The sequence below is a fragment of the Pygocentrus nattereri genome, chromosome 13 (assembly GCF_015220715.1).
Source record: "Pygocentrus nattereri isolate fPygNat1 chromosome 13, fPygNat1.pri, whole genome shotgun sequence".
Taxonomy (NCBI): Eukaryota; Metazoa; Chordata; class Actinopteri; order Characiformes; family Serrasalmidae; genus Pygocentrus; species Pygocentrus nattereri.
The window spans coordinates 20,153,223-20,166,110 of record NC_051223.1 but is presented as its reverse complement, the minus strand read 5'-3'; the positions used below and the strand labels follow the sequence as shown (position 1 = coordinate 20,166,110).

Genomic DNA, 12,888 nt, shown 5'->3' with positions numbered 1-12,888 from the left:
TTTTCTGAGCTGCTCTCTTATCTGCACATAGCAAATGATCTTTGGTTGTAGGTCATCTCTTTTTAGCTGCTGTTTTGTTCATGCCACATGTGTGTTATGCACATAACATTATTGATTTGGCTGCTCATATCTGCCCCTGAGGGAGAAGCAGCTTAGAAGATTGTGTGTGTGTGTGTGTGTGTGTGTGTGTGGGTTGTTTCAAGGAAGAGACCTGCACACACTGACAGATATGGATCACTTTCACACAGAAGTGTGAACTGCAAAGGCAGACAAATAGGATCTAAGCATAAATTGCAACATTCTTCTTCATAAGCAGCATTCTTTAAGCCTATCAGAGGGACATTTCTTATCTGAGGCCATTCTAATGGTGAAGTGAAACCTCCAGCATTATTCATTACCATTCCCAAAATAACATGTTGATCTGCTGTGCTGCACGCCAATCAGATTCCAGCAACCTGGCTACTGACCTGTATTCAGCGCGTGGACACAGAACCATGGTGCTGGTGTCACAGTGATCAACCGCAAGAACAGCATAAGGACAGGGGCAGGATGGAGATGTCATCTTTGAGGAATTGCTCCTTACGTTCCGTTCCGCTATTCTGTACCACTCAGATATTAAAAAACGCAGCCAGCTTCCTGCCAAACAACCGCAACTCCTGCAATCAATCTGCCTTGTCAGAAGCACTTCAAACCCAAAGCCAAAGCAACTCTGCTCAAAGAGCCAAGCGCGCTCTATGCCCCTGTGGTCTGTGAGAAGCGTCAGAGTCAACATTTCTATTTGTGCCACGTTTGATTTACGGGAAAGGATTTTTTTTTTTGCTATTTCTTCCCACTTTTTTGACACCGGCAAGCTGCTTATCAGCCTTCCCATTAATTGAGCTTTTAAAAGGTTCTTTTTTGCATATCGGTCGCTGACATGCTTGAGGGAGAAGCCTAGCTGACAAAACAAAAGCGTCAGTGCACTTAAAACACTTTCATACACTGGCCTTCTTTAAAAGACACAAGCTGCCTTTGAAAATGACCAGCGCTAGGTTTTAACTCATGCAACAACATAAAAGCTCTTGAAGGGCTGCCGAAGATCAAAAGGAACATTTTACCATCTGTTCAGTGCTGGGTCACATCAGGTTGAAAACACATGGTGAACAAAAGAGAATGGGGTGTGAGTGTGTGTGTGTGGGGGGGGGGGTGCTGTTAAATATTCTGACATCTCTGGCAGACACTTTACAGATCTGAAGCATTGTACCACTTTACACTTCTATTCCAGGTTCCAAGGGTTCTATTCCGTAGTTCCAAAAAAGGTTCTATGAATTACTATGGTAGCAGAACTCTCATATAGAATAGTCATATAGAACCTCTACATATTTATTTAAAGAGCAGGTTCTTTATCATGGAGATCATGCTCAATAACAATAATAATAATAATAATAATAATAACAGCACACTCACTCTACACACCGCTTAAGCTTAAACTAGTAACAAAAAGGGTTCTGTAGCCCCAAAAAGGTTCTATGACTTGTAACAGTGGCAAAACCCCTGTATATGGCTCCTTATAGCACTAAGTTCTCTATAAAGGAGATTATACACCATTGATTGATTGATTGATTGATTGATTGACAGACAAACCAGACACATTAACGTTTAGCAAAAAAAAAATCTACATACTGACAAATAAGATTCTGTGACAGGCAGATCCCTTTTTGGCATTACACACAATCATTTTAAGAAGTTTTTTTTAAGGGAATATATATTAAAAAGTTCCATTATATATTAAATATATATTAAAAGGTTCCATTGAGCCACAGAGGTTATATGAAGAGCCCAATATCATCATGAAACACTATTACTTTGTATAGAATGCATCATAAAAATAATTCTTCTTACTCTTCTTCTTCTTCCTCTTCTTCTTCTTGTTAAAACAACAAAAAATAAAAAAAATCAGCCATCCTAACTATGTCGAGGCAAATGTAGCATGTTTAAGATGCCGCAAAAAGAACCATTTGCTGAACGGCAAAGAACCATTTAAGCAATCGAAGAGTTGCTTGAGATATCATGGTTCTACATATAACCTAAAGAACCCTTTCAGAACCTATTTTCTTGGTTCATTCAAGAAACCTTCAACTTATGGTTTATCCTTTTTTGTAAGCGATACTTATAGAATGGAGCCTTTTTAAAATTTGAAGAACTTTTCCTAGAACCATACTTCCAAGCCGAGAACGATTAATGAACCATTCATTTTTTTAAGCATTACTTTTCCTCTTCTAACCTCTGTTCCTCTCGTGTCCTCTTTTTCTCCTCCCTCTGCTCTCCTGCTCTTTTAAAACACCCTTTGTGACCTGCCCAGACGCTCATGAATATTCCAGAGCAGTATAAAGCTTCCTTGGAGCATCTGAGCTGCTCCTGCTTGTCACCTTTTCAGGCTGCAACTGTCTTACATAAACATACATCTCCATCAATTTTGCATGTAAGATGAGAGAGATAGATGAAGTGAATAATTAAAAAAAAGAAACAACAATAGTGTCACATTCAACAGTTTCAGAGTGTATTGTGCTCGGGAGGCCACTAGGCACTCCTAGAGCGCTTTGTAAGTATATTATAAGTGCTTATGCAAATAGTCTTGGCCCACATCTTGTTGTACATAGGAAACTTGAGTGTAAATCCCTTTAGAAATGCTGTCAGATGAATTGCTCAGCCTCACTGCAATCCATCTTTAATCTTATGCACTAACAGAAGTAAGTTTGTTATTTAATCCATGTGCCTTTACTTGTTCTCTTGTTCACTACAATGTTAAAGATGAAGGTTATTTGGAGTAATGCACAGAAGAAGAACCTTAACGGGCATTTCAATAGATGTTTAAATGGTTAGATGTTCTTTAAAGACCCTTTTTGAAAATAAGATCTGAAGAACTTTATTAAACAACCTCCACATAGTGTGAAGGCCCATAAATGGTTCTTGAATTGTTGATTTTTCTAGGGAAAACCTTAAATTTACATTACATGGTGGTAGCAATGTAACCCTCTGTGGCACTGCATTAAAGGGGATTTTGCTTAATATTTTTTCAGACTTTTTGCATAATTACATAGTTACAATGTAAACAGTCTTGTTTGGAGAAAAATACTCTGTTCTAGAGAAACGTACAGAATCAGAATCATTGCTCACAGTGGTTGTGACAGAAACCAGACGTTTTTAAAACAATACAAATACACAATATGGCAAAAAGTATGCGGAATCACCTATTCTCTGTTGTACCACTTTCTACAGAGTTCCAAACTGCCTCTGGAGGCAACATCAGCACATGAAATGTGCATCAGGATCTGCAAGAAATGAGTTTCCATGGCTGAGAAGCTGCACAGGCCTAAGATCTCTGTGCATAATACCAAGCATCGGCTGGAATGGTGTACAGCATGCTGCCACTGGACTCAACAGTGGAAACGTTCTCTTGAGTGATGAATTATGGATGAATCTGGGTTTGGCTGATGGCAGGAGAACATGACAATGATTTGGAGAAGGTGCTTTCCTGTTCCAGTATGAATGTGCCCCTTTGCACACGACATGGTTTGACACGTTTGGTGTGGAGGAACGCCAGTGGCCTGCACAGAGCCCTGACCCTAACCCTGCTGACAACCTTTGAGATGAATGGCAACAATGACTTCGAGCTAGGTCCAACATCAGCGCCTGACCTCGTGCATGCTCTTTTGCCTGAATGGGCACAATTTCTTACAGACACATAAAATCTTGTGGAAAGACTTCACAGAAGAGTAGAGGCTGCAAAGAAGGGGGCAACTCTATTTTAATGCCCATGGTTTTGGAAAGGGGTGTCAATCCCATATACTTTTGGATATATAGTATATATAGTGTATACAGAGAGATAGAGCTGGAAAGGATGTCAGAGAGGTAGAGCTGGAAAGGATGTACAGCAGGTTAGGCTGATAAAGGATAGAGAGGGAAATGTACTAGTGAGTGAACAGAGAGTGTTGAGTTGATGGAAGGAGTACTTTGAAGAACTAATGAATGAGGAAAACTAGAGAGAGAGGAGGACAACGGGGGGAGAGATAATGGATCAGGAAGTGCAGAGAATTAGTAAGGTGGAAGTGAGGGCAGCTTTAAAAAGGATGAAGAATGGAAAGGCAGTTGGTCCAGATGACATACCTGTGGAGGTATGGAGATGTTTCGGAGAGAAGGCAGTGGACTTTTTAACCAGGTTGTTTAACAAAATCCTGGAGAGTGAGAGGATGCCTGATGAGTGGAGAAGCAGTGTACTGGTCCCCATTTTTAAGAACAAGGGTGATGTGCAGAGCTGCAGTAACTACAGAGGTATAAAGTTGATGAGCCACACCATGAAGGTATGGGAAAGAGTTGTTGAAGCAAGGCTAAGGCGAGAGGTTCAGATCAGTGAGCAGCAGTTTGGTTTCATGCCCAGAAAGAGTACCACAGATGCAAGTTTTGCGTTGAGAGTGTTGGTAGAGAAGTACAGAGAAGGTCAGAAGGAGCTACAGTGTGTCTTTGTTGATCTAGAGAAGGCATATGATAGGGTGCCAAGAGAGGAACTGTGGTACTGTATGAGGAAGTCAGGTGTAGCTGAAAAGTATGTTAGGGTGGTGCAGGACATGTATGAGGATGGTGAGACAGTAGTGAGGTGTGCAGTTGGAGTGACAAATGGTTTCAAGGTGAAGGTAGGGTTACATCAGGGATCAGCTTTGAGCCCCTTCTTGTTTGCAATGGTGATGGAAAGGTTGACAGATGAGGTCAGGCAGGAGGCTCCATGGACCATGATGTTTGCAGATGACATTGTAATCTGTGGTGAGAGTAGAGAGCAGGTGGATGGGAATCTGGAAAGGTGAAGATGCAAGGAGTAGAGGTCGTAAAGGTGGATGACTTCAAATATCTTGGGTCAACCATCCAGAGCAATGGACAGTGTAGAAAAGAGGTGAAGAAGAGGGTACAGGCAGGATGGAGTGGGTGGAGATGGGTGTCAGGGCTGATGTGTGACAGAAGGATAGCAGCAAGAGTGAAAGGGAAGGTTTACAAGACAGTAGTGCGTCCTGCTATGATGTATGGTTTGGAGACTGGGGCTCTGTCTAAAAGACAGGAGGCTGAGCTGGAGGTGGCGGAGATGAAGATGCTGAGATTTTCGTTGGGAGTGACAAGGATGGACAAGATTAGAAATGAGCAGATCAGAGGGACAATGAAGGTAGAGCAGTTTGGAGATAAAGCCAGAGAGGCCAGGTTGAGATGGTTTGGACATGTGTTGAGGAGGAATAGTGGATATATTGGTCAAAGAATGTTGGAGATGGAGCAGCTGGGGAGAAAGAGAAGAGGTTGACCTCAGAGAAGGTTTATGGATGTAGTGAAGGTGGACATGGAGATGGTTGGTGTAAAAGTAGAGGAGGCAGTGGATAGGGCAAGATGGAGGCAGATGATCCGCTGTGGCGACCCCTAAAGGGAGCATCCGAAAGAAGAAGAAGAAGAAGAGTATATATGGTGTATATGCAGGGTGTTATTAGGAAATAAAATTCCCAATGGATTTTTTTGTGTTCCAATTTAGTACTGTTTTAACATTACCAATAATAATAAGATAATAATAATAATATCCAATAATAATAATAATAAGACAGGTATAGGTTCAATGGTCATTTTGTAATGGCTGTGTTTGGGTTATAACCACCATTGTAAAGAAAATCATCTGTAAATTTCTGCACAGTGGACTGTTTCACATCAAAAGTATATGACAGTATATGACAGCACACAACATCACTGGTGTTAAACTAACGTATCTGGAGTTAAACTGGAATATTATTCTCTGGAATATTGGTTAAAATTGTGTGAAGTTAAAACAACAGTTACAGCACTGTCAGGCTAGTGCTATTTTTGTGAAGTGATATGCAATATGACAAAGTGAACCTAGGCCTCCATCTGCTGTCTCCATTTTAAAGACAGCGTGGTTAAAAATACAGACACAAGATTTGTTTTTTGAGACCTTTGTCTATCCTGATGCAGGCAGAGATAATCAAAGCACATTATGGTGACAGATACAGAAAACTGCCTAACTCATCAAAAATGCATGCTTTGAGATTTGCTATCAGGCTAACTTTTCTCTGACAGGCTCATTGCTAAACTGTGCCATCTGGATGCATCAAGGAGCAAGAGGCCCCAGCAAGAGCAGACATATTAGAGGGCGTATTTCATATAATTAGCCATATGACCTGTAATCGCTGTTTACCAACTAAATCCTCATCAAACTCAGATTTTAGAGTGACCACAAGAACTGTATTTCATCAAATGGGGTTTTCCAGAAACAGATAAAGCACAGATTAAAAAAAGATTTTCAATAAACAAAACCTGTAATCAGTGTAATAAAAATCAGTGTAAAATTAATTTCAAGGCTATGCTCATAAAAATAGCTCTCCTAGGGTTCTAGATAGAATCAGAACAATTCAAACAATTCTGAATGCTTACATGTTTTTTTGGAGTTCTGAAAATAGCTATTTTTATGTGTGTCTTTCTTATTACCTTCATGAGGTTCTGATAAACATGTATATTATCTACAGTCTATTGCATTTTTATTAATAATAGACGTACTTAATAGACGTAGCAGTAGTAATAGTAGTAGTTGTAGTAATAATAGTTGTAGTAGTAGAAGTAGTAGTAGTTTATACAAAATAATATATAATAATAATAATCATAAGAAATGTGATATCAGGGTAAAAACAAGCAGAGTTAGGTCCACAGTGTACTTTATATAACATGATATATTCTTATACATAGTTTCTTAAAGAACCTTTTAAGATGGTTCTAGCATCAAAACGAGATCTACTTGATACGTTGTCTGGCTCTGCATAGAACTCTTTTTGCTAAAAGTTATAGGCTCAGTTAGTGAGTAGAAACTGTCTAGACTATGTTTTCTACTTTAATATGGATTTGATAATAAGCATTGTTGGCACTGACAGTGAGATGCTATATATCACAATTAAAAGGCAAGTTCCAAAAAGAGACACAAAGCAAAAACTCAGTTCCCACCAGACACCACTTATGTGACTGTGATTAGCTGCAGGGCAAAAGTCATGATTCATCTCCCAACACCAGACTCTTAAATTAGCTCCTGCGGACAGATTCCCACCGGCAACATAACAACAGTGCTGCAAAAGAAGTGTACGGTAATCACGTTGAGCCGCTAAATCAAGGGGACCTTACTCTATTCCTGAAGGGCAGGAGATGAGCCCAGTTTAGAGACTGTCCCACTCAAACACACTACAGGTCATCATTTCAAGACACCACATCTTATATTTAAAAATATATATATTTTTGGTTTGGTTTTGTTTTTGTTTTGTTCTTTTTTGGGGTTTATGTACCCATTTTTCTTGACACTTTTCTAAACTCTCTTCCTTAAAAAAAGGAGGCTGTTTTGTTACTGGGCCTTAATACCGATATATAATACTGATATATTAAATGATTGTCACGATTGGCCACTCCCAGTCCTGTCCATGTGTTCATGTTGTGTTTTGATCTTCCATGTGTATTTGTTTTGGTTTCATAGTCCGCGGCCCCTTGTTTTGGTGACTCCTCCCCTGATTATTCTCACCCTGTGTTTCCACCTGGGTCTTGTGAACCCTCGTTAGCCCTCTTGTATTTAAGCACTGTGTTTTCATTCGTCTAGGGCTGGTCTTTGTTTGATTTGTTTTCTTGCTTTGATGTATGTTGGCAGAACTGTTGTTTGAATCTTTGTTTGTGTTTCTCGTCATATCTAACTCTTGTGAGATCCGTGTTGGCTCTGTGACCCTGGAACTGTCTCGACCTGATTTGGATTTGCCCTTAATAAATCTCGCTTATCTCAGCACATGCGTCCGCCTCCTTGCTCCCTGTTACAATGATCTGTGTTCTAATTGGCTGCACTGTATTGTCCAGGCTTATAACTTCAACATTAATGGGCAAAACTGCTGTAGGTTCGATAGGCAGTTATATGTAAATGCATTGTTTTTGTGATATAACATTCAAAATGGCTCAAATGCTATTTATGTATGTAAGTAATGCTGATGCTTTGGAAGCTTTAACAATGTTTACCTACTACATCAAAACTATTTTTGAAAAAAAGATGAATTGCCTTATGTGGGCCGCCTAATAACCTGGTTTAATAGATGCAGTACAGCATAGAAAAAGCACAAAACTGTGAACTTCTGGACTTCAGTTTCACAGTTGGGCTCATCCATTGAGAAATTATTGAGAAATTATAAGTTAGAACTACATTACCCATGATTACCTTTTGTCAAGACTTGTTATCTCACAAGAGGCAGTGGTTAACAAGGCATAGAGGATTTCTGGGGTAAACCTATTTTGCCTGTAAACATTGCTCTTCAATTAATATTCACACAGCTGAGGAAGATCAGGCCTGTCTGGAATTAAAAACCAGGGAGATATTTAAACAAACATATTTTGGGCATTCATTGCACTACAGCATTGGCAACAAATGTATGATCGTTTGGCCTAGCTGGGCAAGTCTGATTATGAACATACTACCCCAGCACATTATTTTAAAGGCAGCCAATTGCAAAACTGTGATTCAGACACTGTTTTTGTTCTGCTCAAGATCACAAGACCTTGAGCTTATCCCAAAAATCATGTTTTTTTTTTCACAGTCACTCTGTTGTGAAATGACTCACATTCAGCTGTCAAAGAGGTCCCTTCCCAGCTGTTTTAAGAGCTCCTCCAAAAACAAGGACTAAACACTCCAGCCAAGGTGTGTTTATCCCTCTTCACGGCTAGATGAAATGTGTCAACACATAACACGGTGTAACAAAAGGCTAAAAAGACAAGGCGGACATAATTCAGCACTGAGAGCTGTCCATGAAGGCAGCAGCATTCATACACTGTATGTCCAAAAGTATGCAGACAGCCATTCTAATTAGTGAATTGTTGTTGATGTAGACATTTATGCACACAACGCTTGTATAATTTCTATAGGACAGCATTGCCAATAAAATGCAATGCTTTGGAGCAGCCACAGAAGAGCCTAAGATCACCATGCCCAGTGCCAAGCTTCAGCTAGAGGGATATAAGATCTTCACCATTTGGCTGTGGAGCAGTGGAACAGAGTTCTCTGGAATAATAGAGCTCCATTCAATTCCTTTGGGATGAACTGGAGTGGCATTTTTAAGCCTAGTCATCCGACATCAATACCTGACCTCAGGCTCTTGGGGCCACTGGATGTTCCTACATCTAGTGTAAAGCCTTCCCAAAAGAAAAGAGGCTGTTATTATAGCAAAGAAGAGCCAATTCTACATGAATGCCCTTGACAATGTATTTGCATTGTCTATGTTCCACATTGTCTGACAGTCTAACACCATAATAAAGTGAAGAGGTGCTTCTCACATGCAGAAATCCACATATGGATTTCCTTCAGAAACCTTTCTCCAGACCTCTGATCCCTCCCTGGATGAAATATATCCCATTATACTGCAACAAAGGGGGCCAGCTCTACATTAATATTCTTGATTATTACTGTTAGAAATAAAGGTTCTGTGCAGGTACATTTTTCATTTATAAAGGTACAAACAATGTTCCTTCAAAGGTACAACAGTGGTTTTGAAGTCCAAATGTGTACCTTAAATAGGTTTTTCAGATACATGTACAAATACATGTTTGTACCTTTTCATAATCTAATGCCTTAAAACAGAACATAAAACAGGAAGCCTGGAAGACAGAGTGTGTGGAGTCAATACAGCTTAAAAATATAATTTCAATAGATTATGTTACAATTATGTTCCCTGCCCAAGGGTACTGAGACGTACCCTTGAGGGTACCACCCCAGAGATAAGAGGTTAACTGCCCCACTGAGGGTTTTGAACCTTGATTTCTGAGAGTGTAGGAAGGTGGGTGAGAAGACGAGTGTCTACAAACTTTTGGACATATAGTGTAGCAAGCCTGCAGGATCCGTCTCAGAAACTTCACGCTGTCACGAACAAAATCTGGATTGCATAACAAAGTCTTAAATAAGCCTGAGACGCAGCGCACACTCGGATAGACTGCAATACAGTGATAACACTTCTGATAGAAATGATGCTCTTATTCACAAGTCAGACCTGACAGTTTCACCGCTGTTTTGTTACAGAGTGGAGTGAAAATGCTGACGTTGGCTTCAGTCTCCATCAATGCGAGGGATGTATGGTTTCTTGTCAGCTGACAGAGACAGACAAGAGGAGGGGAGCTGATATTTTCCCCAGCACTTTTCCACAAAACATCCATCAGCAGCACCAAACATCCACCCAAGATCACAACTGAAATGCCAAAGGAGAAAAACGTAGCACTGCTACGTCCACTCTACAGCAAACAGCGCTTCTCTGGACTGAAGCTCTGCAATGAGAAATGACCAAACAAATGAAACAGATGGTGCTCTGAGTTTACGTGTTTTAAACGTGTCAAGCGTGAACAAAACCTGTTACAGCAACACAGTTTCATTCTGCTTCTTAAGGCAGCAGCTGTGATAATTACATTTTCACGTCGTCATAAATTCAAAGCACTTTTTCCCAAAGAAATGTATGGATGCTAACTGGAAACTTGTGTTTTGAAATGGGATACATGCATGTTTCAGATACTCCCCCATTTAAAAAGACCATGTCTGCTAAAGCCAGCAACATAAAGCCATCATCTTGGCTCTTTGCTGATAAACACCATCCTTTCCATCCCTTTCAGTTCAGGACCTGAATTGTGCCGAACTCAGCTGAGCTGCTGCTGCTGATGTCAAACCTCCCGCGTCGCCTTTAACTGCACGCATCGGGCTTCGCTTTCACAACTCAACACATTCATCCCATATCCGCTGAGCACAATAGAGCCAAGAGAGCCCATCCATGCACGTCTGCCCGGACCTCAAATCCAAAGGGTCCTGAAGCCCCTCGGCGTCGCTTTTGGTCGCTGTTTACACGGTAATTTGTAGAGCAGTGTGTTAAACATGGCTGTGCGCTGTCTGCCACTGTACACGCTACTCAACGCACATCATGACGGAGCCCTGACTCAAAAAGCAGGCGAGCACAATACAGACTCCCCGAGCCGCGTCCCTACAGAGAGACAACGTGAAATACTCACAATGGGCCATCGATCGGTCCTCGGCTGCCATGGTTTAAAAGGGGGCCAAGCACCCCCAGGAGTGAGAGCTGAGTGAGGCTGAGCGCCGGATGCTGCTGATGCTGATGCTGCTGATGCTTTCCCTGCTCAACCGCGCTCACTGTGGGGAGAAATCACATCAGCCTCGTTGGTGTGTGTGGTGGTGGTGGTGTGGGGAGGAGGCGGGGGGCGATAAAGCAAAAGCGTTCCTCCAATAAGACACTGAAACGGGCTGGAAAGCCTTTAGCACCCACCGTAAGTTCCACGGTGAAAACAAAGAAAAGAAAAAAGAAAATGCTAAGGATTACCTGGCTACACTGTAAAAAAAAAAAAAAAGAAGTTGACCGTAAAAAATTAGAGTTTTTTTTCTGTATTTTTCATGATAAGAGAATATACATGTAAAACGCAGGAAAATCACCTTTTTCAATAAATCTGCTGTAAAAATACAGTCAATGTCTGTTATTGTAAATTACAAGAATCCACCGTTTTAACATGGTTGCATCATTTTTTAAGAGTATGGAGTGTGAATTTAGTAGTTATCATTGTAAAAACAGCTAAAAACACAGTTATCGGTGTATAAATACAGACCAATATAGTTGTTTTACATTTTTGCTGCTCTGTGTGTGTTTATTTAAAAATACAGAATATTATAAGTAATAAGCACATTATAAAATCTAATGAAAGTTACACTGAAAAACACCCATGAAACACCCATAATTTATTTGAAGTGTATTTGTATGTTGGTCTAATTGAAAATTATGATTTCTGGTTAAAACCTGTTTTGTTCAATTTGCCCAAAAGCAAATACCACTCTTCAGAAAACAACGTAAAATAAATAATTTTGCTAAAATAATATTTTCACTTCAAGTCAGACGTTTAATGTCACGTGACCACATGACGTCACATCAGCTCAGTTCTCGTCAAGTTCGGCGGGCGCCATTACTTTGCTTTCAAAGTGAAGCTCGTCAGTTTTGGACGGCTGTTTTAAACAAGGTAAGAATTCGAAGGTCTGTTTCAGAAAGCCAGTATGTGTTTATATGTGTTTATATGCAAAAATATGGTTAGTGTCATGACAGGCAGTTCAGTGTTACTTTACAAACTGTCTCTACGATAAACATTAGCTAACGCTAATGCTAGCTAGCTAGCTATACCAGGGTATTTTCAAAAACGTATGTTAACGTGCATCTAGCTAGCTAAAGAAAATGAAAAAAACGTTAAGTGTGTTTTTAAACCTTATGTGTTGTGCGTTTATATATGTGACTGCGCTTTTTGACTCAGTTTAACAGAATATTTTGGGGTGATGACTGTGATTAGCGGTTTGGGGCGGGGCTAGAGTTATTCGCGTTTTTCACCTTCTTGGAGGCCGTTCGTCAGTGACTGTCCACATGGGCTTTGCAAGAAAAACGGTGGTGTCGTTTGTTTAGTGTGTTGTATATAGAACGTTAGGTCTAATATAAAATCATGATTTGTGGTTCAAGCCTGATTTGTTCAGTTTGTCTAAAAAAATATAAAATCAATATTTTTAGGTTTTAATGCCACGTGACCTCGTCCAGGTTTGCTGTCTGCCATTTTGTCGCTCAGAAAGAGAAGCTTGAAGGTGAGGTAGGTTAAGTTATTCATGTCTGCAGCTGTCACTTTATAGAGCGTGATGTCTCCAAGACTCCTTTGGTTGGATTCATGCTCCGAGATGGGGCTGTACCCTGCCATTCTCCTCAGAATAACTTTCAAAAGCTCAACTTTAGAGAATCTGTTTATTCAGGAGCTTCCATACAGCTCAGTATCCATGTTGCAGCCAGGATA

General features: G+C 40.3%; 1 protein-coding gene across 1 annotated transcript in view; it reads right to left on the bottom strand.

The window, feature by feature from the left end:
• Positions 1–11,221, bottom strand: part of tbkbp1 (TBK1 binding protein 1) — a 75,688-nt gene extending 64,467 nt beyond the window's left edge. The window contains exon 1 of the mRNA XM_017695923.2: positions 11,071–11,221. The gene's annotated coding sequence lies outside the window, so the exon portion shown is untranslated. The remainder of the gene's footprint in view (positions 1–11,070) is intronic.
• Between the last annotated feature and the right edge of the window lie 1,667 nt (positions 11,222–12,888).